Below are 22,759 nucleotides of genomic sequence, written 5' to 3' on the forward strand. Positions count from 1 at the left end.
TGAATGTGTTGCTGCCATTGCAAATAAGTTTTAAAAATCGTGCTTAATTTGCAATTGTTTTCTTCCCTTTAATTGCATCTGCCACCTGCTCTTAATTTGAAACAAATTAAACCCTGAAGGCAGCATCCAAAAGTAAGAAAACTAAGCAGATTTCACCTCTGGGCAAAAATTATACAACAGCTTCCCCCATCTTCAAAAAGGGTGAATCAATCTTTTCCAGAAGTGACAGACTATTTTCTGTTTCAGTAGCATGCCCCAGGAAGTGACAGGGTGATGCTAAGGATGTAACAACCAACTCCCTCCAGGATGCTGGGCTGCATAAACTACAGGAAGTTCTTGTCTCCTTGGAGTTCTATGCCAGTGCCGTCCAGTGTAAATATAATGCAAGCCACGTATTTAGATTTTCTAGTACCACATTAAAAAAGTAAAAAAAAAAAAAAAAAAAGGTAAAATTTTGGTAAAATATTCTATTTGGCCCAATATATTCCAAAACACTCTCATTTCAACCTGTAATCAATGTTAAACAATTAACAATGAGATAGTTGACATTCTTCTTTTTGGTTCTGTATTAGTTATCTACTGTAGTACAATAAATTACTACAAACTTAGCAGTTTACCAGAACACATTATCTCATAATTTCTGTAGGTCAGAAAATCTGTGCCTAACTTAGTGGGTCCTCTGCTTTAAGATCTCTTATGACACTGCAATCCAGATGTCAGCCAGGACTGGGGTCTCATGTGAGGCTTGAATGGGGATGTATCCACTTCCGGGCTCACACAATTATTGGCAGGATTTAGTTCCTTGTGGGCTACCAGACTCAGGGGCTCATCTTGCTGCTGGCTGCCAGCTGGAGGTTTTCCTGAGTTCCTCGCCAGACAGGTCTCTCCAAAGGGGGGGTTACTTCACCAGAGCCAGCAAAGGAGAGTTAACAGAAATAGTCTGCTAGCAAGATGGAAATTGCAATCTATGTAACATAATTGTGGAAGTGACATCCCATCACTTTTGCCATATTCTGTTAGAAGGAAGATACAGGCCCTTCCCACATTCAAAGAAGAGGGGATTCCATACAGGTGTGAAGCAAGGGTTATTGAGAGCTATCTTAGAATCTACCACACGTACTATATTTTTGAGATGCACTGTGTATTTCACACTTAGAATACATCTCAAGTCAGATCAGTCACATTTCAAGTTCTCAGTAGCCGCTTACTAGTGGCCACCATATTGGACATCGCTTTTCTTTCTTTTTTTTTGGGGGGGGGGGTGTGGGGGTGGACATCACTTTTCTGTAACAACTACACCCAGAGATATAAGAATTACAGGGTACTCAGACACTGGTGTAAGCAATCATGAGTTTGTATAGAGAATTCAAACTCAAAAGGATTGGAAGCACAAAGATAGAGAAGGTTAAAAATATTTTGTTATTGTTTTCAATAGGTAAGGAATTTATTACTATCATTTAAATCTAGATCATCTGGGGCAAAGCTACCATCTGTGGGATTGTGATTCCACGCCTCTAAGTCAGAATCCGGCCCAAGCAGAATTGATAACCCGCAGCGCTGGGGGACTTGTGTTGGCCAGGGATAGCGGGTGCCCAGCCGTCCCTCCCGGGTGTGCCCCATCGCGATCAATGCAGAGAGCCCCTCCACCCGGGAAAGGGGAGCAGCTGGAAGGGGGCCACCCCCTCACCTGCCAGGCAACAGGGGGTTTGTGGGGAGCCTGGTGCTAAACCATGCATAGAAGACCTGCTTCTGGGCAGAAGGGGTTTCCTACATAGCAGAGCAGCTCCCTCGCTGTGATCTATTGAAAGTCAGCCCTGGACACAGGGTTTGTAAGAAAGAATAATAAGGAAAATTAAAAACAAAAGAAAAAAATAAAAGAAAAAGTAAATCTGGATCCTCAAAGCAAGTAGAGGCTAGAAAATAGGTTTTGCATTTGTTTTTACAACTTTATCCTTCATACTTGCCCTGGCTTATTGGGAAAGTCCTATTGGCAGAGAGAATTAAAGGCAATTTACAGAAGGGTTAGGTGATCATAATACCAGAGGGCTCCCAGGAAGATATCTTGGTAAGTAATCTTATATTCTTGCCCTCAGCTCCTAGCAGGAGACCACTTTAGCCAGTCAAAACAAAGACCCTGTCCTTTCCTTGCATGACATTTTACCAGAGCAGGAGGCTCAAAGGAAGGTGGAAGATGGGAGTATTTTCCAAGAAACTCTCCAGTTTCTCACTTGACCGCTGCATGAAGAGGATCCATTCCCTGTTAAATTAATTAAAGGAGTCCATTAAACTGAGGTGGCTTTAATGCCTTGGCAGCCTACCACAAGCAAACCAAAACGTAAGCCTATTAAATGCCTCAAGGTTATGAAATTGAAATCTAAAGGCAACCAATCACAAACAGCCAACTGATCTTTCCCAAATGAGGCAACTGCTTAAGCTATAATAGCCAATCAAATAATTTCCTTGCTTCCGCACCTGTTCTATAAAAGTCTTGCCCCTAGCTCCTATCAGTGGAGCTCTTATCACTTCCGGTTTAGTGTTGCTCATTTGGAATGGATGTTTGCTCAACTAAATGCTTCATAATTTTAATGTGCCTTCGTTTATTTTGTAACACCCCTGAGTGTGAGCTGCAGTCCAAAGAGTAGTCTGCAGATAGACAATTTCTTCACTAAAGCCCGGGCTTTCCACATTCAGGCCAATGGGCTCACTCAGCTCCTCCCCACTCTCTCTGTCCTACATAGCACTCAGTTCAAACATAAATTATATATGCAAATATGCATGTGCTTTAGTCGTTCACATGATATGTTCATGCATCTGTTCTCGTGCCTTCCCCTTTGTCACCTAAGGGCAGCCCCAAACCTGTCCCGGCGTTTTGCTAAAATTTCCAGTCCCATCTGCCTCCTCGAAGTTTCTCTCTGAATATTACCCTTTCATTTTCAACTCAACCTATCAAATAGCAAATGTTAAATGTTAGGTGCTGGGTCATGGGCTAGTCAGCCCCACCAGGGGCTGGAGGCACTCTGCAGAACAGAAGCCCGGGACATCAAAGGCAAGCAATACATGGACCCTGTGAATTTCAAACATGTGGTTTAATCTTCTCAATGTACATAATCGTATATATAGGCATGAATTAATCGGCTATTTTCCCCTTTCAGATCCAAAAAAAAACACCTTGACTCTGGGATGGGAGGTACTTTTCTGTTAGTGTGCCTCAGGCAGTCCAAGGTACCCCCTCAAACCGCCCCCCCCGCATCTCACAGCAAGACTATAGAGACATCCCCACTCCTGCTGAAATGGAACCAAGAAGCTTCCAAGTCATGGTTTCCCCGGTGACCATAACTGGTAGTACAAAAATCATGCCCTAAATCTATATCAGTGACTCATGCTCAGATGAAATATAAGATTCATAAAATATATATTGGAACCAGGGTGGAGAAATGATAGTGCCTAATTTGATTTTATGTGTCAGGTAGGTAGTGGGAAGGGCAGTGTACTTACAAAAACGTCCTCGTTCATTAAATTCTTGTAGTAGAAAGAGTAACATCATTTTAAAATATGTGTAATACAGAGTATCATGATGTTGTGACACCATCATTCTCCCCTACACACTCATCCGTTACAAACAATTCTAAGAGGCCAAGGTCTCATTTATCACCTAAATCTGAGGTAATAGGTTTGTAATAAATAAAATTCCAGACCCAGAGGGTTATAGGCTGTGTCTCCTCCAAAATTCCTATTGTAGAAGAGGGAAAATATCTTTTTCCTCTATTGTCATAAATTCTTGGCTAGGGCCCTTGGAACAAAATACAGATTAACAAGAGAAAAACAAAAAAAAAAAAGTTTTTTTAACATGTATACTTCATGTACACATGGGAGACACCCAGAGAAAAATCAGTAACACTCAAGGAGGTGGCTTAGAATTCAGGTTTAAATGGTATCTTCAGCTATTTAAAAAAAAAAAAAAAAAAAAAAAAGGGGGTGTCAGGGAGACCAATTATGGGTAGGCACCTTCTCCACTGGCAAGAGTCTTGTGATTTAGAGACAACCTTCTCTTCCTCGTACAGAGAGGGAGACACCCTTACAACTGGGATTTCCTGTATAAATGTCCATTTCCCTTACAAAAGCCTAATTTCTACTCCATTTTCAGAGCTTCTCCTGTATCTGCTGTTTCTTAAAATAATCACCTCAAAATAATCTTTATGCCCAAGAGGCCTATGTTGGAGTGGAATATTCTGTCATTCTTCCATAAACTGAAACGTAATCCCTAATTTGATGGTATTTGGAGATAGGGCCTTTGGGAGGTGATCAGATGGGGGATTAGTTTCCTCATGAAAGAGACTCCACAGAGCTCCCTCACCCCTTCTACCACATGAGGACGCAGCAGGAGGGCTATCTATATATTAGGAAGCGTCCTCATTAGACACTACATGTCTAGTGTCTGCAGTTGCTTTGACTCTGAACTTCCCAACCTCCAAAACTACGAAAAACAAATTTGTTTATAAACCGCAGTCTGTGATATTGTCGTAACAACCCAAATGGACCAAGACACAGAGTGTAGACATATTCAGGCCTGCCCTTAGACCCAGGTCAGCAGGGTTCCTGGCCTGGGCGTTACTTAGCACCTGCGTACCTACTCTGATCAGGCCCCAGGGAAATGCTTCTCCAACCTCTCTTGTCCTTTGCTCTTGAGACAAAGGCACCTGCGTACAAATGCCAGGATGGCTAGTGGGTTGTGCCACTGCCAAAGTCAAAGACAGACGTTGCTTTGGGTTGTGGGAAGGCTATGAATGGCGCAAACAGGTGGGAGAGAAAAAAAACAACTTAACTTGTCAACCTTTCCTGAGATACTGTGAGTGCGCTAGGTTCTTGCATGACAGATCATAATCTCCCAGGAGGCTAAAGGTCCATTTTCTTGTTTCATCTTCGTGTTCTACTTTGTGGTTCTGGAGGTTCTCATGACTTGGGGTGGTATTCAACACAATTGCCCATAACTACTAAGGAACATCTTGCAATATTAAATATAAATTTGCATACTCGTGAATTTGCTCTAACAGGCATGGAGCATTTCCTTACACTGGACACCAAACACAAGAGTTTAAAGTGCTTTGTTTTTACTAAACTATTCAATAGCATTTAAATTTTCAAAAAAATAAATTTAAAATGTCATCTGTATTTAAAGATTTTTCATTAAAATGTTGGTATTTGTTAATAATTTGCTGTTTACTTTTTAGTAGATAAAAGTCACTTAATTTTTCTATTGTTTATATCTATTTTAATAAACACTTGAATGTAAGCATATTCAAATGGTATTTGAACACAATTATATTTCCTTTTTTTAAACGTTTACTTACTAATTTTGAGTGAGAGGCAGGGGCACCTGGGTGGCTCAGTTGGTTAGATGTCCGACTTCAGCTCAAGTCATGATCTCACAGTTCGTGAGTTCGAGCCCTGTGTCAGGCTCTGTGCTGACAGATTAGAGCTTGGAGCCTGCTTGGGATTCTGTGTCTCCCTCTCTCTCTGCCCCTCCCCTGCTCACACTGTCTCTCTCTCCCTCTCTTAAAAATAAATAAACATTAAAAAAATTATTTTTAATTATTTTGAAAGAGAGAGAGCATGAGCAGGGGAGGGGCAGAGGGAGAGGGACAGAGAGAATCCCCAGCAGGCTCCACTCTGTCAGCGCAGAGCCCCACGTGGGGCTCGAACTCACAAACTGTGCTGTTCGTGACCTGAGCTGAAATCAAGAGTGGGATGTTTAAACAACTGAGCCACCCAGGCACCCCTCATTTTCTTAATCCCTTAGATCATTGCCAAAAATCTTGATAACATAGTGATTTTGCTGAAGTAAAAGAAAAAGATCTACAGAAACATTTATGAATTATGTATGTCTCTTTTGGTCTTACCACAAAAATCAGTAGCTCATCAAAAGGACATTCAGATATGTGCAATCATCATTAGATTTAATTGTATTTCACCAACTTTCTGTCACATAAAAGCTATTGCTTGAAACATGTTTTATTTTTTTTGTCATTATGAGGGTTTATTTATCAATGTAGAAAGATAAAGCAAATTTTACTTACCAGTTGTTAGTTTGATTTATAGTTTTTAAATACTTAGACGCTTGGAATGTGCCTCCATTTGTATGCTTGCCCTGCATGACAGTGACCTAGGATGAATTAGGTGCCTGTTATTAATACATCAAAATTAAGAGCAGTATCTGCCTGGCACATTTACTCGCAATGAAACCCCTGCAGTCATTCAAATATAAGAGATGCCCTTTTAAAAATGAAGCTCTTCCTGAAAGTTCTCCATTTATAACACTGTCTTATGATAGGATGTCAGGGGCAGTAATAGATAGACCAAAGACATTTTTTGTAAAGTTATATGCAGAAAGGTCATATATCATAATGGAAAGAGAAAAATTTAGCAGGAGAAAGAAAGCAGATAAATTGAAGCAGACATTTTAACTGTTGTCGAAAGGACCATATCAATGAGCCCATAATAGATAGGAGGATGAGATTTTGTTAGACTTAACATCCAGGGAAATGAGAAATCATTCACTTCCAGGGACTTAGAAGCACTGTGGAAGGGCAGGTAAGAAGCAGCTGCTTGTTAAGAGAAAACAGGTGCAAACGTGTGCGGGAAGGGGCAGGAGTGAAGACGTGTTGAGTACTCACCATGTGCTAAGCCCAGTGTGAAGCACATAATGTACCTTGATACCTTCAACTACATGAGCTGTCAGCCCTTTTCAAAAAATGTTTATTTAGAGAGAGAGGGAGAAAGACAGAATGAGTGGGGAGTTGGCAGAGAGAGAAAGAGAGAATCCCAAGCAGGCTCCACACTCAGTGCAGAGCCTGACACAGGGCTCGATCTCATGACCACAAAATCATGACCTGAGCCGAAATCAAGAGTCAGTGGCTTAACTGACTGAGCCACCCAGGCACCTAGGCTTTTTTTTTTTTTTTTTTAAGAAAACTCTACATCCAATGTGGGGCTCAAGCTCACAACCCTGAGATCAAGAATCTTCATGCTCTACTGACTGAGCCAGCCAGGTGCCCCCACCCACCAGCCTCTTTATTAGGATTTACTACATTAAAGCTGGACGAAGGGGACTACTTAAAATAAGTGCTCATGCCTAGAGGACAAAGTTCCAACTTGTTAGAAAGGCAGGTACCACCTGTGCCCACCTGGCCCTAATTACTCCCCCCCCACCCCCCACCCCACCCCAGCATATTGCATTTCTCACTGTCCCCAGCACAGCAGCCATTTCATGCCTCTGTGCCTTTGCATATGCTTTCCTGTAGCTGGGCGCCTCAGTCCACTGGCAAACTCCTACCCATGCTTCAAGCCTCAGCTCAAATATCATCCACTCTGAGAATTCTTATCTAATTCTGCCAGGCCCAACGAGTTTATTTCCTCTTTTTGCTTCTTTAAAGCTCTTCATATCATTATACATATTAAAACATACCATGTTGTATTACAATGATCTGTTCTTTCGTCTGTCTCTTCTGGACAGCAGCTTCTTACGGGCAAGGCAATATGCTAGTACCTATGCTATGTCCAAAATATGGTAGTGATGTAATAAAGGCACACCAACTGAAAGAATAATTGAGTGGACAAATATACACAGGTATATATATACCAAACAATGACATGTAAACGACAGACAGGTAAGCAACTAACTGAAATACCTCAGTGTATCTTACTTTTGTGTTAGCTCAGTCTGCTGAAGGTCGGAGCCTTACCCTCTTTTTCTTGGCGATATCTTTTGAGACAAAGGAAACAAGCGAATGATTCAAACGACTTATGTAGGACATATATCAATTTACAACAACAATCACTTTAGACCAGTGCATCCAATAGAACATTCTGCAGTGATGGAAATATTCTGTATGGCACTTTCTGATAGGGTAGCTACTAGCCACATGCAGCTACTGAGCCCTTAAAAAGTGGCTAAGTGCAAATAAAAAACTGAATTTTGTTTTATTTATCTTGTGAGAGAGCACAAGCAAGGGAAGGGCAGAGAGAGCGAGGGACAGAGGATCCAAAGAGGGCTCTGCTCGGACTGTGTGACAGCAGCGAGCCCGACATGGGGCTCAAACTCACAAAACTCGAGATCATGACCTGAGCCGAAGTCAGACGCTCAACCAGGTTAACCCCCCCCCCCCCCCCCCCCCGCCGAACTGAATTCTTAAATTTTAATTAACTTAAGATAACTACATGTGGCTGGTAGCTACTATGTTGGACATCATTAACCCACAAGATAGTAGGAAAGTTCTACCTTATTATAATTTTCCTGTATAAAAAACAAAAATTCAGCCACTGGCAAACTGGGTAATCAAGAACCTTCCTTAACCATTCTGTATCTCATTTCATTCATCTATCAACTCATCGGGAGAACTAGAGAAGACCAACAGCTCAAAGCTCCAGGAATGCACACATCTGGGCTCAGCCCTTTTTTTGCCACAGCAAGCCCTCTGGAGGGGCAGCTGAAGGGAACACCCCTTTGCCCTCCCCAAAGTGGGAGGCCAGACAGATGCTTGGGCGCCCGTGCCCGTGGGTTCCACGGGTTTCCTCCACAGAATTATAGATGATAGCTTCACGTCAAACTATGTGTCAAAGGATCACACCCAAGGTCTCTGGGGGAAATCCTAGGTGCTAAATCTTATAGAAGAATGGAAAAAGGTCTCACTGGTTCAAAGCAATGCATCTTCAAGCCCTTTCAGTTCTTTAGTTGGGGCAATCTGGGCTAGCCTCCTTCATCAGGGATAAACCACTCACCTTCTTTCCCTTAGGCTTTTTTGTGCCTGGAGAGAATGAGGCTTATAAAGCCTGCTGGGCTTCTAAATGAAGCCTGATTATCTAATTTTCACCTGCAGAAAGAAAGCGGTTTTGCAACCTCTCATCTCCAAGGAGAGAAAACGCCAAACCCCCTCTCCTGGTTCTCTGAGGGCTCATAGGCATAATAGCTTGGAAAGATCTAATCAGTCCCTTTTTTCTTAAAAGGGATGTTGGGTGTGTGGTAAGGGGGACAATGACCAAGACAGTGACACCATGAGGATGGAGAGAAATAGAGACGGAGAACGGGGGGAGGGGCACAGCTACTGTAGCTCTAGGCCTGGGCTTCTCAAACTTGAGTATCACAATCACCAGGAAGGCTTGTTACAACAGATTCCCTAGTGATGCCAGTGCAGATAATGATCCCGCTATCACACTTTGAAAAACCACTGCTCCAAGTCACTGCTTCAGCCCTTAGCTATTTTTCTTGTAGTTCCTTACAGAGTTCTAGTCAGCTCCTCAAAATGAAAAGCTGTGTAAGTGTGTGTGCTTACAGACAGGGGGCTCAGTTGTATGTTTCCCCATCGTCCTCCCGCCAGCCTCCACTTCCGCCCAGACCAATGTGCAGCGATGCAGACTGGATGCACGGTGGCTGCTGCTGGTAGCACGGTCCAGTGGGAACGTCTGGAAGATCTTTCAGGTGATTCCAGTTACGTGGCCAGCACCCTTGGCTGCAGAGCATGCTGGCCAAGAGCACACTTGGCACAGAGGGACTGCTTTCTCCTCAGAGGATCGGAGCCCTCCCGCAGAACACTTGTTTTCCCACCATCTCTTGTCAAAAAAAGAAGAAAATTCATAAATGTGTAAGGGATTTTGACAAAGGTCTGCCGTGGCCTCGTGCAGGACGGAAGGCTTAGGGAAGGATGGCTAAACTGTCCAGTTTACTGAAGGGTGTCAGAGAGATACCCTGTCCGTGAGCAAAAATCCAGAGCTCATATTTTCTTTTTCTTTCTTCTCTTTCTTTCTTTTTCTTTTTTTGTTAACATTTACATATTACTTACCACATGTCATGCACTGTCCTAAATACTTTACATATATTAATTCATTTAATCCTCAACATCCTTTAAGGTATTTATACTTTTTAAAAACTTTTTTTTAACATTGATTTATTTTTGAAAGACAGAGCATGAGTGAGGGAAAGGCAGAGAGAGAAGGAGACACAGAATCCGAAGCAGGCTCCAGGGTCTGAGCTGCCAGCACAGAGCCCAAGGTGGCGTTCGAACCCACGAACCGTGAGATCATGACCTGAGCCAAAGTCAGATGTTCAACCGACTGAGCCACCCAGGAGACCCATTAGATAGATATACTGTTATTCCCATTTTACAGCTATGGAAACTGAGGCATGGGGTTAAATGACATGGCCAAAGTCACCCTGCTAATAAGTCGTAGAGCCAAGATTTGAATCCAAGGCCGTGTCATTTCTGATTTGTTTCCACCAATGGCCAATCTTGTGCATGTTACGTTGGTAATTACCATCACCTGTTTCACTGGATCCCATTTTCTGACTTTGTTCTCACATTATCAGAGTATACCCCATTCACTGACCAACATGCAAAGCTCTGGATCCTCCTGCTTTTCAGAGTTAAAAAAAAAAAAAAAGAGAGAGAGAGACTCAAGCATTAAGTAAAGGGAAGATAGGGATAGCATTTCCTCACTGTGAAAAACTCAGATCCATAATTTCTAAGAAGGTGTGTCTTAGTGTGATACCCAAAGGGAAGGCAGAGCAGATGCTGGGACCACGTGATGCCAGAGAACAAGACTACAGCAGCTCAAAAACAAAACTGTTCTGGGGGACACATGGCATTAACCGCATGCACTCTGGAACATCTGAGTTTGAAATTCTTCAAACAGCAATAGCCTTATTTCTTTGTATGACAGTGAAAACTGCCTGACAGTGAATTAGTGAATTTAGCTTGGCTCTTTGTAATAATTATTCTTTCAGCTTTGCTTCTGACTCCCCTTTTCAGTCATTTTCCCTCAGCTGTTAAAAAAAAAGAAACAAAGCAGAGCTCCTGGATGGCTCAGTAGATTAAGCCTCCAGCTTCGGCTCAGGTCACGATCTTGCGGTTTAGGAGTTCAAGACTTGCACTGGGCTCTTCACTGACAGCACAGAGCCTGCTTTAGATCCTCTGTCTCCCTCTCTTTCTGCTCTTCCCCTGCTCGCTCACTCTCAAAAATAAGTAAGCATTAAAAAAATTTTAAAAACTTTTTAAAAAGGAAACAAAGCCCATTTACTAGTGTGCCAAAGCATTGGAAACACCACTGATCTTCCCCTTTAGACTGAAAGCAAAGAAAAGGCTTTTTTCACAGTCAGACTTGAATGGCTTCTCAAGAGTTCAACATTAAGTTAGTTAGTAGCATTCAATGTTACGGTTACTAACATATGACACAATTACTTATGGTGGCTCTTTAATTTTCTCCAATTTTTTTTTTTTTTTTGTCCCTTAGTAGAAAAAGGAACTTTTATGACCATGCCATAAGATCTGCTTCTATTCAAGCTCTAATTATACAGGATTGAGCCATATGAAATTGCTGTCTTTGTAGGTTAAGGGGCATCTAGGTGGCTCAGTCAGTTAACTGTCTGACTTTGGGTCGGGTCATGATCTCGCGGTCCGTGGGTTCGAGCCCCATGTTACACTCTGTGCTGACAGCTTGGAGCCTGGAGCTTGCTTTGGATTCTGTGTCTCCCTCTCTCTCTGACCCTTCTCAGCTTATGTCTCTCTCTCAAAAAAAAAAAAAAAAAAATTTTAAAAATTAAAAAATTTAAAAAAAAAGAAATTGCTATCTTTGTAGGTTAAAAATGATCAAATATCAGCAACCTCATATGGTTTAACCTAATATAAATACACATGATAATATCTGCCATGTGCAACACTATACTAAATGAGATAAGCCAAACAGAGAAGGAAAAGTGTACAATCTCACTTATATAGGAATATAAAAAAGTCAAACATATAGCACAGAAGCAGAGTATAACAGTGGTTACCAGGAGCAGGAAGGTGGGGAAATGGGGAGATATTCAGAACAAAGTTGCAGTTATGTATAATGAATAAGTCTAGAGAGCTAATGTACAGCATGATGACCATAATTAATAATACTGTATTGAATAATGGGAATTTACTGCAAAAGGTGCTGTCCTCACACACACAGAAATAGTAACCATGTGACGAGATGATGTGTGAATTAGCTTGACTGTAGTCATCATTTCATTGGGTATATTGCATCTCCATGCTGTATGCTTTATTTTTGTGTGTTGTACACTTTAGATACAATTTTTATTTTAAAACAAAATTCTTGGGGCGCCTGGGTGGCTCAGTCGGTTAAGCGTCCGACTTCAGCTCAGGTCATGATCTCGCAGTCCGTGAGTTCGAGCCCCGTGTCGGGCTCTGGGCTGATGGCTCGGAGCCTGGAGCCTGCTTCCGATTCTGTGTCTCCCTCTCTCTCTGCCCCTCCCCCGTTCATGCTCTGTCTCTCTCTGTCTCAAAAATAAATAAAACGTTAAAAAAATTTTTTTTTTAAATAAAAAAATAAAATAAAATAAAATTCTTAAAAATACGTGATTTTTTTAAGATTAAATAAATACATATGATCTATAAGTCAATACAATCCTCTTTCATTTTTCCTGGTCATTGTAACAATAACAGAAAATTCTCTAAAGGTTTGTAGTTACCCGTATAATATGCATCTAATACAGATCTTAGGAATTGTGGGATAGCAGAGAATAAGTGGTGGCAAGGGAGGGGCACCTGGGTGACTTAGTCAGTTGAGCGTCTGACTCTTGATTTTGGCTCAGGTCATGATCTCATGGTTCATGGGACCAAGGCCCGCATTGGGCTCTGTGCTGACAGTGCGGAACCTGCTTGGAATTCTCTCTCTCTCTCACTCTCTGCCCCTCTCCTCCCCCCACTCATGCCCTCTCTCTTTCTTCCTCTCAAATTAACTTTTTTAAAAAATGGTGGCGGGGCGCCTGGGTGGCGCAGTCGGTTAAGCGTCCGACTTCAGCCAGGTCACGATCTCGCGGTCCGTGAGTTCGAGCCCCACATCAGGCTCTGGGCTGATGGCTCAGAGCCTGGAGCCTGTTTCCGATTCTGTGTCTCCCTCTCTCTCTGCCCCTCCCCCGTTCATGCTCTGTCTCTCTCTGTCCCAAAAATAAATAAACATTGAAAAAAAAAATTTTTTTTTAAATGGTGGCAAGGGAGTGCTCATAGAAAATTAGAACAAATTATAGATTCAGAGCTTGAACATAATTACACAAAACATGAATAGCTGCCCCTGTTATTCCAAAACACATGTTCAAAGAACTGAGGGTACTCTTGGCCGAAGAACTTGTCCTTTTCATTTTACTTACTAGTAAGCTATAATTTTTGGTTTGTCCTTCAGGTTAGAGTAGAGAACAAATACGAAACACGTTTATTTAAAAAACTGCCATGTCCCCCAATATAATCTTGGTACTTAAGTGTATTTGTGGTGGGCTGAGAGTATTTCTCTCCAGTTTCATGTTCTCTATGACTTGCTTCCTTGCATGTTATTGCCACTTTCATCCCTATTGGCTCTAAGATCCTTTCAAAGGGGAAAATTATTAGGTTTGTGCAACTTTGAGGGAATAAGTCATAACTAAAATATGCAATACATGTACTTGATGTTATAGGCAGAAGGAAAGAAGCCAGCAGTATTCTTACCATATGGGGTCTATATTTAGATATTTAGTAAGGGTTCAACACATTGAATTTATCCTCCATAAATCAATCTAGACCGGTAATCCCAACTGTGGTCCAAAGAATGCTAAAATTGAAAATACTTGTGGGATACAGTTAAGCCAATCCTTAGAGGAAAATGTATATCTTTAAATGCTTGTATGAGAAAACAAGAGAAGCTAAAAGTTGTTGACCTAAGCATCTAGCTAAAGAAATTAGAAAAAATACAAAAACAACAACAATAACAAAGTAAGAAAAGAAACAAAAAGACAACAAAGTAAACACAAAGAAAGTAAAAGGAAGGAAGTGATAAAGAAAAAATAAATCAATTAACTAGAAAACACAAATATAATCAAAGGAACTTCTTAAAAGCCAAAAGTTGGGTATTTAAAAACACTATTAGAATTGACAACCTCTGAAAAGATGGATTAAGGAAAAGAAAAAAATAAAGAAGATAGATGTAAATAAGTAACATTTTACAAGATAAAATATTATAAGCAATTGTATGCCATTTAATTAGGAAACATATAATGAAATAATTCATGGAAAATTTAACTTAAAACTAATTTAAGAAGAAATAAAATGTTTGCGCAGTCCTATTTTTAAAAAATAATTTAATCAGTAGATTAAAATATCTTCACACACACAAGCCAAGATATACAGATATAATCTTCCAGACTTTAAAGAACCAAAGTTATTCCAATCTTATACAAATTCTTCCAGTTATAAAAAGAGAGGCAACATTCTCTTACCCACTTAATGCAGCTGATATATTTGAGACTCTAAAGCTATACAAGGACAGTATAAGAAAGGAAAAATAAGAGACTAATCTTGCCCATAAACATAGACACAAAAATACTAAGCAAAATATTAGCAAACAAAATTCATAAGAGTGTCAAGAGTGGACCAAAATATACAACTCAATTATGTTGTTTGCAAGAACCCCAGTTTATTTATTTTTATTATTTTTTAAAAAGATTTTTAAGTAATCTCCACACCCAATGTGGGACGTGAACTGACAACCCTGAGGTCAAGAGTCACTTGCTCCATTGACTGAGCACCCCAGGCACCCCAAGAAACTTTAAAAATAAATAAATAAATAAATAAATAAATAAATAAATAAATATTTCATAAGGGAATTTTTTTTTAATGACCAAGTTGGGTTTATACAAGAATGGTTTATTATTAGGTTTAATATTAGAAAATCCAGGGGCTCCTGGGTGGCTCAGTTGGTTGAGCGTCCAACTTTGGGTCAGGTCACGATCTCACAATTCATGAGTTAAAGCCCCACATCGGGCTCTGTGCTAGCAGCTTGGAGCCTGGAGCCCACTTCAGATTCTGTGTCTCCCTCTCTCTCTGCCCCTACCCCACTTGTGCGCGCTCTCTCTCTCTCTCTCTCAAAAATGACTAAACATTAAAAAAAAAAAAAAAGAAAGGAAGAAAGAAAATCCATGCACAGAGTTTATCACATTAACATATTAAAGGAGAAAAACCGTGTGATCTTCCCAATACATGCAGAAATGGTATCTGAGGGGCATCTGGCTGGCTCAGTTGGTAGAGTATGTGACTCTTGATCTCTGGGTTGTAAACTCAAGTCCCACATTGGGTGCAGAGGTTACTTAAAAATAAAGTCTTAAGAAAAAAAAAAGATAAATTATTGAAAAACATTAAAGAAGCTCTAAACAAAAGGGAACATATGTCATATTCATTTTAGTTTAGTTTAGTTATTTATTTTTATTTTAGAGAGAGAAAGTACGTGTGAGCAGGGGAGAGGCAGAGGGAAAGAGAGAAAGAGTCTCAAGCAGGAGCAGCACCTGGGTGACAGTTAAGGGTCCAACTTTGGCTAAGGTCATGGACTGCAAGGTTTTTTTTTCAAAAAAAAAGATGAAATTGAATTCTTCCCTCACACCACACATAAAAAAATTTGAGTCCCACATCAGGCAGCCGGCACTGCAGAGACTGCTTTGGGTCCTCTGTATCCCTCTCTCTCTGCCCCTTCCCCCACTCACTCTCTCTCAAAAATAAACAAACATTAAAAAAAAAAAATCTCAAGCAGATTCTACTCCCAGTGCAGAGCCCAGTGCAGAGCCCAATGCAGGGCTTAATCCTGTGACCAAGATCATGACCTGAGCTGAAATCGAGTCAGACGCTCAACTGACTGAGATACCCAAGCACCTCTGTCATGTTCATTTTAATGGAAAACTCAAGATTATAAAAATACTGACTAGTTATAAACTAACTCAAATTGAAGAAGTCAGATAAGGTAGTGTTCAAAGATAAAGTGAGGCATATTAAAAATGTGTACAGTTTATTTGAGCAAAAATTGATGTGAATCAGACAACACCAAAATGCAAGTGGTTATGAACACTCCATTGACAGTAGCTCAGGGAAAGACTTGTAGAGGAAATGGAGACGCAAAGTAAGGAAATAATTGATTGGGTATAGCTTAAAGCCTAGTTGGCTGTTTGTGACTGGTTGTCCTTAGTGTTTTGATTTCATAACCATGAGGCATTTACAGACTTAGATTTTGTTTTGCTCATGTAAGCTGCAATGGCATTAGACCCAAATGGCCTCTTCATTTAATTAATCTAACAGTAAGTGATGCAGTACAGGGCAGGGGGGAAGGGAGGAATTATTCTACCAAATATCAAAACTTATCACACAGCTATTATATTCAGATTGTAGAAAAAGGAAAAAAAAATCGCGTAGTATTGGTAGAGAGACCAATGGAATGTAACAGAGAACTTACCAACACACACATACACACACAAATACTTGACATATGACAGAGGTGTCATTCAGGTCACTGATGAAAGACTATCTAGATAACTGGTAATCTTTATGGGGGGAAGAAAAGATGAAATTGAATTCTTCCCTGACACCACACATAAAAAAATTCCAAATGGAATAGGCTTAAATATGGAAGATAAAACTCTAGAACATTGGAAGAAATTTTAAGAGGACACCTTCATGACTTTCAACATTGGGAAAGACTTCTTTTTCTTTTTTTTTTTTTTTTTTGAAAAATATTTTTATTATTTTTTTGGGGGGGAAGCTCTGTGCCCAATGTGGGGTTTTAACTCACAACCCCGAGATCAAGAGTTGTACATGCCACAAACTGAGCCAGCCAGGTGGCCCAGGAAAGATGTCTTAAACAAAAACTACAATGTGTTAACCATTAATAATAAGACTGATAGATTCATCAGAGTATGCCACCCCAAAATGTGCCACTTCAACATAAGCGTTATTTTGGTCAGAAGGCAACTGAGAAATAGCAGACACAGGCAAAGCTTTCCACCCTCCTGCTTTCTGCCTAAAAACAGGGTATAAATTTTCCTTTATTAATGCACTCCCCTTCTCTTCTCCCATACCAGGAAAAAGAGAACTGTCAGAGACACTCTTATCACCCCAAGACTGCATGAGACTAAGTCTGTATAACGGACATTACCAAAATAACCCTTCTCTTCCATTAGTTTCCCCCATGTGTTTCCCTTCCTACAATTTACCACCCCTAGAAGCCCAATGCCATTTTCCTTCTCTACAACTTACCGCCCTTTGTTAAGATGGTGTATGATCCCTTGATTTCTAACCTTTGAGCTGCTCATCACCGAGTTCTACTGTGTGCATGCACTTTGCACACATAAACTCTAGGTTTTTTCTCCTATTAATCTGTCTTTTGTCACTTTAATTTGCAAGATCCCAGTTACTGAACATAAGAGGATAAAGGAAAGAAGTTTTTTTCCTCCTTTATAGTTAAATTAAGAATAAGAAGTTCTTGGGGGGCGCCCGTCTGGCTTAGTCGGGGGAGCATACAACTCTTGATCTTGGGGTTGTAAATTTGAGCCTCAAGTTGGGTGTAGAGATCACTTAAAAATCAAAACCTTTAAAAAAAAACTGGACAAAACAGACGAAGAGGAAACAAAAATTGGTAACAAGCAAGTGAAAAAATGCTCAACTTCATGAGTAATCTGAGAAATGCAGATTCACAGCACAAGATACCCTTCCACACCACTAGATTAGTAAAAATTAAGCAGCGTGACAGTGTAAAGATGTACTTGCTGGCAAGAATATGAGCCAAATGGAAAGTCTCACATACTGCTTGGTCAAATAATCATTTTGGAAAATAGTTTGGCTTATCTTATAAGGCTGGGCACATGCACACTCAAAATTACAGTAATTTTACTCCTTAATTGATACCCTCTGAGAAATTTTGGCTTAAATATATTTGAAAGATAGTTCATAAATACATTTTCCAATATAGTAAAAAACTTTGATGTATATATATAGTATGTGTGTATATATATATATAATAGTATATAATATAACATGTAATAACATATACCATATAATTATTATATATACTCTATATAAAATATAATTATTATATTGATATAATATATACTATATATATAACTATATTATATATGCATATATACATATAGTAAAAACAAAAACAAGGGCACCTGGGTGGCTCAGTCACTTAAGCATCCAGCTCTTGATTTCAGCTCAGTTCATCATCTCATAGTTCATGAGACTGAGCCCCACATCCAGCTCTGCACTGACAGCACGGAGCCTGCTTGGGATTCTCTCTCTCCCTCTCTCTGCCCCTCCCCTGCTTGTACACACTTGCTCTCTCACTCTCTCAAAAATAAATAACCTTGGGGCGCCTGGGTGGCTCAGTCGGTTAAGCGTCCGACTTCAGCTCAGGTCACGATCTCGCAGTCCGTGAGTTCGAGCCCCGCGTCGGGCTCTGAGCTGATGGCTCAGAGCCTGGAGCCTGCTTCCGATTCTGTGTCTCCCTCTCTCTCTGCCCCTCCCCTGCTCATGCTCTGTCTCTCTCTGTCTCAAAAATAAATAAACGTTTAAAAAAATAAAAAAATAAATAAATAAATAAATAACCTAAAAAAATTAAACACACACATACATATATATGTTAAGCTATATATGTATATATATAATGTATATAATATATATGTTATATATATGTTAAATTAAATACACACACACACACACACACAAACATACATACACATAGGCAGGTCAGCTGCAAGTTTTAAAGATGCCACCCAAAGGAAAAGTGGTTCCGGGAAAGGTGGGGAGGGGAAGCAGCCTCTGGGAGTGGCCATTCTGACAAGAAGGCTCAGGGTCCCAAAGGTGGTGGCAGTGCAGTAAAGGTCAGACATGTTCTATATGAAAAACATGCAAAATCGTGGAAGCTGAGGAAAAATTAAAGTCTGGAAAGAGATTCAGTGAAGTGGCTGCACAGTATCGTTGAGATAAAGCCAAGCAGGGGGATGACATGGGTTGGATGACCAGAGGTCCCATGGTGGAACCATTTCAAGAAGCAGTATTTGCCTTGCCTGAAAGTGGGCTGGATAAGCCTGTGTTTATGGACCCTCCGATTAAAACAAAATTTGGATATCATATTATGATTGAAGGGAGAAAATAAAATTGTACAAAAGACTGAAAAAGTATACATATTGGCACAAAAATAAAATCGTTAAAAAAAGACAAAATAGGGGCGCCTGGGTGGCGCAGTCGGTTAAGCGTCCGACTTCAGCCAGGTCACGATCTCGCGGTCCGTGAGTTCGAGCCCCGCGTCAGGCTCTGGGCTGATGGCTCAGAGCCTGGAGCCTGTTTCCGATTCTGTGTCTCCCTCTCTCTCTGACCCTCCCCCGTTCATGCTCTGTCTCTCTCTGTCCCAAAAATAAATAAACGTTGAAAAAAAAAAAAGACAAAATAAAATCATTTTTCTTCTGAAAGAAAAAAACAATAAATTACGGTATGCCTACACTATGGAATATTATGAGCAGTAAAAGAAATAGATGAACTATAACTCACCAGCTACAGATAACTGAATCTTAGAACTCTATCTTTGAGTGAAAGCATGAGTTATCAACAGAAACTGTACTGATGACTTACAGTCATCATCGGTATGACCTATAACATGACATCATTTATACACATTTCAAGAACAAAATAAGTCAATATATTATTTAGGGAAACGTGCATGTGATTTTTTTTTTAAACTATGTTATAAGAATGCAAGTGCATCCATCATAAACGCAAATTGGGAGCATGATTAAACTGGCAAATTAAAGAAGAGAAAAATCTGGGGTGCCTGGGTGGCTCAGTAGGTTGAGCGTCCGACTTCAGCTCAGGTCATGATCTTGAGGTTTGTGGGTTCCAGCCCTGCGTCAGGCTCTGGCTGATGGCTTAGAGCCTGGAGACTGCTTTGGATTCTGTATCTCCTTCTCTCTCTGCCCCTCCCCCACTTGTGAAGGAGCGCACGTGTGCTCTCTCTCTCTCTCTCTCTCTCTCAAAAATAGATAAATGTAAAAAATAAAAAAATAAAGAAGAGAAAAATCTGAATAGTCAACAAATATATAAAAAAAAATACTCAATCTCACTACCATCAGGGAAAGTTTAAAATTAAAACAAGGTGTATTTTCCATCCATACAACTGACAATATTTAAAAATCTGATAATAGGAACTATTAAGAAGAATGGGGGGAAATATGGCTTTCATGAGCTTGTGCAAATGTAAATTAGTAATGTGAATGTAAACTAGGCCATTTTTAGTAAGACTGAAGAAAAACACACTTACACTAGGTCCCAGAGATTCCTATTCTAAGTAAACACCCCAGAGAAACTTTCACACAGTGATATACTCCCTACCCCCAGAAGTGCCCATGGCTGCAGTGTTTGACAGAACCTAATTGTTCTTTAGGAAGGAAACAAATAAACTGTGAATAATTTATATATGAATGGTATGAAGAAGCCCAAAAGTATGTATAAACATGGGATGAATCTTGAAAATAAAATGAAGTGAAAAAAAGTATCACATTATATCTATTAATTTTTAAAATAAAAAAATGTCATATATCTCATGTATGTGAGATAAGAACTTGTGGCTTGTGTGTATTGTTTGCATGTAGACAGGAATGGTCTGGAAGAGTGAGAAAGGTTGATGATTCAGGAAAGAGCAGAGCCTAAAGAATGAGCTCCTCGAGAAGGTGCAGAGTGAAGGGGCGGGGCTTTGTAATGGATTGTTCCCTTTTTTTGTTTTTAGAAAGTTTTTTTTTAAGTTTTATTTATTTATTTGAGGGTAGGGGAGAAGAGAGAGTGGGAGAGAGAGCACTGTCAGCACAGAGCCCAACCCAACCCGGGGCTCCATCTCACCATGAGATCACAACCTGAGCCAAACTCAAGAGTTGGACACTTAACTGACTGAGCCACCCCGGGGCCCCACGTAATGGATTGTTCTTAAAATATATTTGGTGATTAACCTTGAGGTTTGGGATATGCAAGGTGAGGCAGTGGAAAGGCGACTTTCTGCTCCAGCTCATTTGTCTCAACTTAAACAAATAAATAAGCAGTAAATAAATTGGAAGAGAAGTTATAAGAAAATCCAGCCCATAATAACAATGTTTAGAGTGAGGCTGCTCCTCCTGCATTAAAAAAAATAACTTTAAAAAATAACTTTAAATTCATCTACGGGCCCCAACCAAAGGAGCCATCTGATTTACTCATCTCTTTATGTAAGATTAAGTATTGGAGCTAAATTAAAATTCTTCTTTGTGATTTGAAGTAGTGTATCACTGTTGACCGATGGGAACCTAATCCACCCCATGGTCTAACCTCGTGAAAACTGCAATCCCTGTAAAGCTCTACAGAGGGAGCTCCTGCCCAGGGGGGAAAAGAATACGATGTTTCTTTTCTTCTTTCTTCTTTTCTTTTCTCTTCTTTTCTTTTCTTTTTTTTTTTTCTTTCTTTGTTTAAGTGGGCTCCACACCCAAAGCTGGGCTTGAACTCACCACCTTGAGATCTCAAGAGTCACATGCCCTACCGACTGAGCCAGCCAGGTGCCCCAAGAATTGGGTGTTTCTGTGAAAAAAATTACAAATCACAAATATGTGTACCTCCCAACTCCCACATACTACTTACTTGTTAATCTCACAGCAGTTTTTTTATATTAATTAACATTTTATGTTAATTAATCAACTAACTTGATTCATCTAATGAAATGTTTCTTTTTTTTTTTTTTAAATGTTTTTATTTATTTTTGAGACAGAGAGAGACTGAGCATGAGCAGGGGAGGGGCAGAGAGAGGGGGAGACACAGAATCTGAAGCGGGCTCTAGTCTCTGAGCTGTCAGCACAGAGCCGGACGCGGGACTCGAACTCACAAAGTGTGAGATCATGACCTGAGCTGAAGTCTGACGCTCAACCTACTGAGCCACCCAGGCGCCCCTGAAATGTTTCTTTTTTAAAGGCCAGTGGCCAAGTTGATTCTATGTAACCCATTATCACTGTATTCTTTTATCTCCTCCTATAATCATGCATAATCATACAGTAATTTTGTCAGTTTATAATAATACTGATTAACCCCTATTACTGGCTGATTTAACAATTTATCTGTAATCTTCTACAAATGACTTAAACTAGAAAATGCAACTATATATCACCCAAAATGTCAACATTCTAAACTGAATTGATAGATGTATGAAGTTGTATCATTTCAACATTTGACACAATTGTAACTGCTTTTTCTTATTGCTCAAATGCAACCAAATAGCCACTGTGAATCAGTGAGGAAGCAGTAGAATTTATAGTGTAAGAAACCTAGAGCTGGTGAGGAAGGGAAAGAGAAGGGAGGATGATCCGAAAACAAGGGGGAAAAACTTACTATTTTTCAGTTAACAGAGCATGTATCCCCATAACATTAATGTGTCCACATATAAAACAGGCTGTCCCTTGGAAGTTCTTTAGTTTCTGGTTCATCTTTTTACATCGCAAAAGAGCTGTTTCTACAAGGCCCACGGCTAAGCAGTATTTTCAGACTTTTTTTTTTCCATCTAATCACCTACTGCATGACAGGTAAGCCTGACAGTTATGACCAGTTACCTTTTAATCACTTTAGTCTTGAAAAGATGTTCCGAACTTACCTTACTTTATCAGTAAATTCTGGCGGGTACTTACATTTTTCTGGAGACAACGTTATAGCTCTCAAAGATGTTCAAAGGGGTTTGTGACCGCAGAAAATCCAAAGACACTACATTAAGATAAGCTCTCTTTTCGGGCCACATGAAAATAAACACGCGGCGCTGCCTCCTCGGCTCCACTCTGCCCGGCCTGTTCTCCGCGCAGTCCGCCGAAGAGCGACCTCCAGCAGGGGTCGCTGCGCCGCCGCCGCCGCTCCCCTGCGCCCCGCCCGGCCCGCTCTCGCCGCGG

At 40.3% G+C, this 22,759-nt stretch overlaps 1 long non-coding RNA gene and 1 pseudogene across 1 annotated transcript; one reads left to right on the top strand and one right to left on the bottom strand.

The window, feature by feature from the left end:
* Positions 1-5: 5 nt before the first annotated feature.
* Positions 6-22,654, bottom strand: LOC125166851 (uncharacterized). Its single transcript, XR_007152562.1, has 4 exons — positions 22,508-22,654; positions 7,701-7,759; positions 6,075-6,160; positions 6-2,257 (listed from the first exon to the last, which is right to left on the bottom strand). It is a non-coding gene; the product is annotated as an uncharacterized LOC125166851 (long non-coding RNA).
* Positions 18,586-18,975, top strand: LOC125166850 (peptidyl-prolyl cis-trans isomerase NIMA-interacting 4-like; annotated as a pseudogene).
* Positions 22,655-22,759: the final 105 nt, after the last annotated feature.

Source organism: Prionailurus viverrinus, chromosome B2 (genome assembly GCF_022837055.1).
Source record: "Prionailurus viverrinus isolate Anna chromosome B2, UM_Priviv_1.0, whole genome shotgun sequence".
Classification (NCBI taxonomy): domain Eukaryota; kingdom Metazoa; phylum Chordata; class Mammalia; order Carnivora; family Felidae; genus Prionailurus; species Prionailurus viverrinus.